Below are 7,941 nucleotides of genomic sequence, written 5' to 3'. Positions count from 1 at the left end.
CGTACAGTACCTTATTGTACCCGATATTAATAAAGGTGATTCCGAATGATTTAGCACTAGAATTTAATAGGAAATATGAAGATGATAACCAGACAAAAATTACAAATTTGCTAAATTTTTTAAGAAAAGAAATAGAAAGTCGAGAACGTACAGGATTTTTAATTAAGCCAACAGGTTCTGAAGTGCCTGAAAAGAAATCCCATTTTGAAAATAAGCGGCAGATTCGAGAACATTTTCGAGACAACGAAAGAAATCGGAATTATAATAAGGGTAGAATTCCTTCAGCGGCAGCGTTAAACACATCACTATCTAACAGCTGTTTATTCTGTTCTGAAAATCATACGTCAGAATCATGTCAAAAGACTGTTACAGAAAAAAAGGAAGCGTTAAAGCGAAGTGGAATTTGTTTCGTTTGTGTCTAAAGGTATCATTTAGCCAGGAACTGCAAATCGAAACTATCTTGTGGTATTTACGACCGAAGACATCATACATTGATACATTCTGACGAAACGAACGCGTCAGACAAGAGTCAGGTGGAAGGGGCAGTAGTCTCTTCTGTTTCCGATTGCGCAACAGCAAATAACTTATTTCTTCTGACAGCACGAGCTGAAATTATAAACACAGGCTATTGGCGCCAGCAAAGCGTTCGCTTGTTGTTTGATTTAGGATCGCAGCGAACATTTATTAGGGAGGACATCTGTAAGAAATTAAAACTTCCGGTTACTGGAGAAGAAAAAATAAAAATATTCTCTTTCGGTTGCACGACATCTGAAGCGCAGAATGTTAAAAAAAAAAAAAAAAAAAAAAAAAAAAAAAAAAAAACAGGCTAATTTTGCGTAATTTGAAGTATCGATATGAAATCAAAATAAAAGCTTTAATTATTCCTGTCATTAATGGATGACATATTCATTCATCTAGAAATGAAATAGTTAATCTTATTAAAAAACAGGACATACAACTTTCCGATGAATGGGGACAAGGGAATAAACCGCCGAAAATTTCTTTACTGATAGGAGCGGATTTTTATTGGAAAATAGTTACGGGTAAGGTTCACAGACTGTCTAATTCCTTAATAGCGGTTGAAACAAAATTGGGTTGGACCATAAGTGGAACAGAAAGGGCTTACGGAATTTCCTCAACTAATGTGAATACGATGAAGGTTGTGGTTCGTAATAATAAAGATACACAGAAAGAATCACTGTCTAGTTTGCTGAAGAATCTCTGGGAGCTCGATTCTATGGGGATAAATTATGATTCGGATAAGGAACTCGAATTAGAAGATAATTTAGTTTTCGATAATTTCAAAAGTTCTGTGAAATTTGAAAACAATCGTTATATTGTTCGCCTTCCCTGGAATCATAATTCAAATGAGTTTGGAGATAATCTGGAGATTGCTAAAATTAGATTTAAGAGTTTAAGTCGTAGATTTCAGAATAATCAACAGTTCTATGACAGATATCGCGAAGTAATTGATAAGTACTTAAAAGAAGAAATCGCCGAAGAGACCAAAATTGACATTGGACCAAAAACGTATTTTATGCCACATCAAGCCGTTATAAGAGAAAACAAGGAAACTACAAAACTCCGTGTGGTTTTTGACGCTTCGTCACATGCGGAGAATTGTTTGTCATTAAATGATTGTGTACATTCAGGTCCCAAGATGTGTCCAGACATACTGGAATTGCTCCTTGCTCCTTAAGTTCCGTCAAAATCGAATTGCGTTTACAGCTGACATCGAACCAGCATTTTTTGCAGATTTCTCTTGCTGATGAAGACAGAAACGCGGTCAAGTTTCTATGGAACGATGGTGAATTAAATGGAACCAAAACAAAGGCTCTTCGTATAACAAGGGTCATTTTTGGAGCAACATCCAGTCCGTTTCTTCTCAGAGCAACTCTTAATGTACACGCTGACAAATACAAGTAACAGTATCCGAAGGTATTTTCCGTGCTAATTGAAAATATGTAATCGCTTAATCGCTGGAGCAGATGAAGAATCAGAAGCATTCGAGGAATCGGAACATATTAAATACATAATGAAAGAAGGTGGATTTAACATGCGGAAGTGGAAAACAAATGAAACGAATTTACAAAAGGTATGGAATGAAGAAGATTTTTCACAAGATTCGATTTGTTCTAAAGTATTGGGATACATATGGAATAGGTCAAATGATACATTTTTGATAGAAATTGAAGATTTGGTAAAAGATGCCAAAAGAATAGATAACATACACACTAAAAGGGAAATCTTGAGATTTGTAGGACGTTTCTTTGATCCACTGGGGTTTTTAAATCCATACACTATTCGAGGTAGGATATTATTGCAAGATTTATGGGAACAAAAGGTAGCATGGGACAGTAAAATACCAGAAAATCTCAGAAAGAATTGGCAAAGCTGGTGTGATGAATTAGCTCATATTTCTAGTTTGGAAATACCAAGACATCAGTTTGCAGGTGCTGGGAAAAGGGATATAAAGGATGGATTATAGTTACACTGTTTCACAGATGCGAGTCAGAAGGCCTATGGGGCTGTTCTGTATTTTCGTTATTCGAAAAATAGAGTCATTCATACAAGTTTCATTACATCAAAATCACGAGTAGCGCTTTTGAAAAATTATCACTTAGCAGATTGGAATTGATGAGTGCTTTGATAGGCTCCCGCTTGTCAAAATATATCCAAAAGAGATTTCGGGACATTGATTTAATTGTATATATGTGGACTGATTCTAGCATAACGTTACACTGGATTCGAAGTGATGTGAAAAGGTGGAAGCCATTCGTTCAGAACAGAGTGAAGGAAATACAGAAGAATTCAGATGTCTTGAACTGGAGATATACGCCTGGTGAACATAATCCAGCTGATTTGCTAACTAGAGGTGAAAATGTCAAACATCTGAAGCAGAATAACATATGGTGGGAAGGGCCCACGTGGTTAAAGGAAGAAATGGAACACTGGCCAAAACCGAATTTATGTTCCGCAAAGAACATTGAAGATTCCAACAAGGAACTAAGAAAAACATCGAAGGAAGTTTTCGTAAATGCGTGCGTTACCGAACCTCCGAAGATTTATTTAAAACCCAAAATTACAACAATTTACACCGAATTTACGGAATTATTGCGTGGTGCTTAAGAGTCATCAACAATGTTAAAAATACCTCGAAATGATCAGGATGTTTGCAGGTCACCGAAATGGAAATGGCAGAAACTTATTGGATCAAACGTGTTCAGGAGCGAAATTTCGCAAATGAAATACGGGCATTGAATGACAACGAGGAATTAGGTTCAAAATCAAAACTGAAGTCCCTCAGACCATTTGCAGACGAAAGTGGTGTAATTCGTGTTGGTGGACGATTAGAAAATTCAAATTTGGATTACAAACAAGCACATTCAATCGTTTTGCCAGACAAAGATCATTTGACTGATCTAATTATTCTTCACAGTCATCAGGTGGTAGGGCACGGAGGAATAGCAGATATTTTAAATCAGATAAGAGATAAATTTTGGTTGCTGAAGGCTCGTCGAAAAATTAAAAGTGTTCTGTACAACTGCAATGTCTGTAAAATATTTCGAACTAAGCTTGTCATGCAAGATATGGCACCTCTCCCACCAGACAGATGCCGATAACTCCGGAATAGATTACGCGGGTCCACTGTACGTCAAAAGTGGAAGAGAATTATCTAAGACATATGTTTTACTGTTTACGTGTGCTGTAACTAAAGCCGTGCATTTAGAACTTACAGCTGACCTTTCTAGAGAAAACTTTTTGCTTGCATTTAGACGGTTCATAGCGAGAAGAGGTTTGTGCCGAATAGTGTATACCAATAACGCCAAAACATTTAAAAGAGCGAAAAAAGAATTAGAGCTACTGGACGAGGTGATGAAAAGCAATAAAGTTCAAGATGAGTTCTCTAAGCAAGGAATCAAATGGAAATTTATAGTTGAGAGGGCGGCATTGTGGGGAGGCTTTTGGGAGCGTATGGTTCAGTCTCTGAAAACTGTTCTGAAGAGAATTTTAGGCAAATCATCCTTGACATTTAGGGAATTAGAGACAGTCATAACAGAAGTGGAAGCTATATTGAACTCCAGACCTTTAACATTTACATACTCGGATCTAGGAGAGCCAGAATCTTTGACCCCCTGGTCACTTCTTAATAGGAAGACGGTCACTATTATTGCCGCAAGGAAGCTCTAAGTTAACTTCAACAAAGGAGAGTCTTACACGTCGATTTAAACATCAACAGATACTGGTAGAAAGAATCTGGCGAAAATAGAGGCAGGATTATTTGATGAATTTAAAATCTGCTCATCATTCCAAACTGGCGAAAACAGGAACCTGTTTGAAGAAAGGAACTATTTTATTAGTGCATGAAGATAAAATTTCAAGGCTGATGTGGAAGATGGGCATCATAATGGAAATCTTTCCTGGAGGAGATGGCAAGGTGAGAGCTTGTGCTGTCCGCTTGCCAAATGGTCATACGATGAAAAGACCAGTGCAACTACTATATCCGGTGGAGCTGGAATGTAATAAGGACAATTACAGGAATCGTCCTTCCGGGCCGGAGGATGTTGCAACTCAACTCTTGCTGAGATCCGATGGCTGAGTGACGTCATCTCGAACTATGAACTCTCGTTTAGAGATCACGAGAACTCGGAACTGAGAAGTCTCACGCTGCGTCGTGCGAAAATTAAAACCTTTTTCATTATGTAAATATGCTGTAACCGTTTGCGTCTTTATTAAATATGTTTGTTGTAAAGAATGTATTTATCATTTATGGATTATTCCTCTCAAGATTTTGCAGATAGAACGAGCTTCAACCAATGGCCCTGGCAGAACCCATTGGAACAAGGTAAGCAGTTTTGGGTTTAATCCTAGTATCCTGTGCACACGGGAAATGGCTAGTTTTGGCGACTTTATGATGAGCAGTAAAAACGGGATATATACGATGAGTAGTAAACGGGTCATTCAAAAAATATATATAGTTAAATATAGCATATATTATGTATACACACATAGTATATAGTGTATAATATATAGACGTTCTCTGGATCATTTTTGGTGTTTGGCGATAATTTTCAAAATCGCGCCAAGGCTGCACCGTATACTAGGATTTTATCCAGTTTTGTTTTACCTTGATTAATTAGTTAGAAGTAACGATAACGATAAGGAATATAAATAATAACATTAGCTTCGAGCTTTGGCGCTTTTTGGCGACAGATATTTCACGCATGTGCAAAATAATTATGGCTGATGTAGAAAAAGTTATGTGTGTTCTAGACCTTAATCCGGGCTAAAAAAAGCATTCAGTATTGAAAGTTATCCTGTGTCCTTTCCGTATAAGACGCAGGTAACTTTTTTGAGACCAAATTTAGGAAAAAAAGTGCGTCTTATATGCCGTCAAATACGGTAATCATACTTTTCACATATACGTTTCTAGGAAACTCCAATGCGACAAAAAAAGAATGCATTGTATCTTCTGTATTGGAATTTCTGGTTTTCTTAGGGTAGCTGCTTTTCCTGCTTGGGAAAAAGACAAAAGAATTAAATTACATATAGAATTTTAAATGGATCACTTTGAAAAATGTTTGGAAATCTTATTGGCAAAGAACAAATATTTGGTAATAAATTATTTAGCAGAATATTGTTCTTAGAAAGATGTATAACAGCTGGAAAATTAAAATTGTAGTCCTAGCATAAACATAAAATTGAGACTAATTTCTTGATTTTCAGATTTGTATGTTTCCAGTCAATCTGCCGTATCAGTACAGCTCTGAAATGTTTCTTTAATATCTGCTACGTTAATAACATAACCAGTGCAGAATTTACGTATAAGCTACACAAGCTGTAGTTTAGGACCTCCACTTTCTTCCCCCCCCCAAAAAAAAATTAAAAATATAGTATAAATATAGCATTAAAATATAGTATATCAGACTTATAAAGGTTCTCGTATCTCCAGTAGCTTAGGGTCTTATCAAGTCTAAATTCGGCTCTGAATACAACTGCGTTTACTTAGAAGAAATGCACCAGCAAAAATTATACAGTGTCTCACAAAAGTGATGGGACACTTGTGTTTTACAAAAGAAAACTGTAGTAAAATAAATTAAAAAAACATGTAAAAATTTTTTGTGGGTGTGTTTCATACTTAAATTTAGTAACAATTATTACATAACATACATTTTTTCAAAGTATTAAAATATTAATTTAATAAAAATACAATTGTTCAGAACGGAGCAAAAAATGGCTCACATAAGTGATGGGACACTTACTTTTCCATCGAATTTTTATCCAAAAATTTTACTTTTTAAAAGGTTTTAATATTATATTGGATTTCTTTTTACTTTTAAAACACAATTTAATCTTCTTGGGATGGATTCGACTAATTTTTTTGTGATTTCCGGAGTGATTTTACCCCATTCTTCTTGAAGCACAGATTTTAATTGTTGTTTTGAAGAAATGATGTGTTTGCGAATTCTTGATTCCAATTCTTTCCAAATATTCTCTATGGGATTTAAGTCTGGAGAATGAGGTGGTGTTTTTATTATTTCAGGGCAGTTATACAGCAGCCAGAGTCTAACGTTCAAAGCAGTGTGCTTGGGGTCATTGTCCTGGTAGAATTCAAAATCGTTATGAAGGTTCAATTTTCGTGCTGAAGATTTCAAATTTTGATTTAAAATGTTAATATACTTGTACTGATCCATTATACTGTCAATAAAAACAAGATTACCAACTCCAACGGACGACATACACCCCCATACCATAAATCCTCCTCCACCATGTTTTACTGTTGGCACAAAGTTCTGTTTGCGAAATTCTTCTCTGGGTTTTCTCCACACCAAGATTCTACCGTCAGATCCAAATATATTAAATTTACTCTCATCAGCAAATATAACTTCATTCCAGTAAACAAAATTCTTATTTATGTTGGATTTTGCGAAAGCCAGTCTGAGTTTTCTATTCTTTTCACTTACGAAGAATTTTTTCCTGGTTGCTCTACTATCGTGATATCCAGCAGATCAAATTACTCTTCTAATAGTCTCAGGATTAACAATTATTCTATATAATGCTTGTAAATAAGCAGCAACTTTAGGAGCACTCATTCTTGGATTTTTTTTTTAATATTTCGAACGATAATTCGCTTTATTCCATTGGATAGCTTTGATGGTCGGCCAAGTCTTTTTTTATCCTGAATCATATGATTCTTTTTATATCGTTTAATGATACTGAAAACTGTTGAATGACTCAAGTTAACTGTTTCAGCAGCTTCTCTAATAGATTTTCCACGTTGAATATGCAAATTAATAACTAATTTTCGAATTTCAGGCAAAGTTTCTTTTCGTTTAGCATTCATGGCTGCACAGAGCTAAAAAACACAAAAATTCCAAAACAAACTGGAGAGAAATACTGCAGACGATTTTATAAATTATTGCCAATTGCTTTTGAGTAAAAATAAAAAACCCCAAAAATATTTTTATTGTAGTATGTAGTAGTATCTAATGGTGTCCCATCACTTATGTGAGCCATTTTTTTGCTCCGTTCTAAACAATTGTATTTTTTTAAATTAATATTTTAATATTTTGAGAAAATGTATGTTATGTAATAATTGTTACTAAATTTAAGTATGAAACACACCCACAAAAAATTTTATATGTTTTTTAAATTTATTTTATTACAGTTTCCTTTTGTAAAGCACAAGTGTCCCATCACTTTTGTGAGACACTGTATTTCGTTTATGAATAGAGACTGATTAGGGGGAAAAAGCAATTAAATGTCCATATTCTAAAATTAATAATATCATAAAATGTAATTGCTAGTCTGTGCAAAGAATTCAGCCAATCAAGATGGAGTGTTCATGGAAGAAATAACTCAAATTTAAGATAATTATTAGATAAATTCTTTTAGAATGTAATTATTTTCTAGTACTTAATTATTTTTATATTTTCTGTA

The 7,941-nt window shown here is 34.8% G+C and overlaps 1 protein-coding gene across 1 annotated transcript in view; it reads left to right on the top strand.

Moving 5' to 3' along the window:
* Positions 1-4,754: 4,754 nt before the first annotated feature.
* The window catches only part of LOC146999172 (uncharacterized), a 55,522-nt gene continuing 52,335 nt past the window's right edge, over positions 4,755-7,941 (top strand). Inside the window, exon 1 of the mRNA XM_085818267.1 lies at positions 4,755-4,846. The gene's annotated coding sequence lies outside the window, so the exon portion shown is untranslated. The remainder of the gene's footprint in view (positions 4,847-7,941) is intronic.

The sequence above is a fragment of the Stegodyphus dumicola genome, chromosome 1 (assembly GCF_044657685.1).
Source record: "Stegodyphus dumicola isolate Sdum_Otavi_A_Nest chromosome 1, ASM4465768v1".
Classification (NCBI taxonomy): Eukaryota; Metazoa; Arthropoda; class Arachnida; order Araneae; family Eresidae; genus Stegodyphus; species Stegodyphus dumicola.
This window is presented reverse-complemented; position numbering and strand designations above follow the sequence as displayed.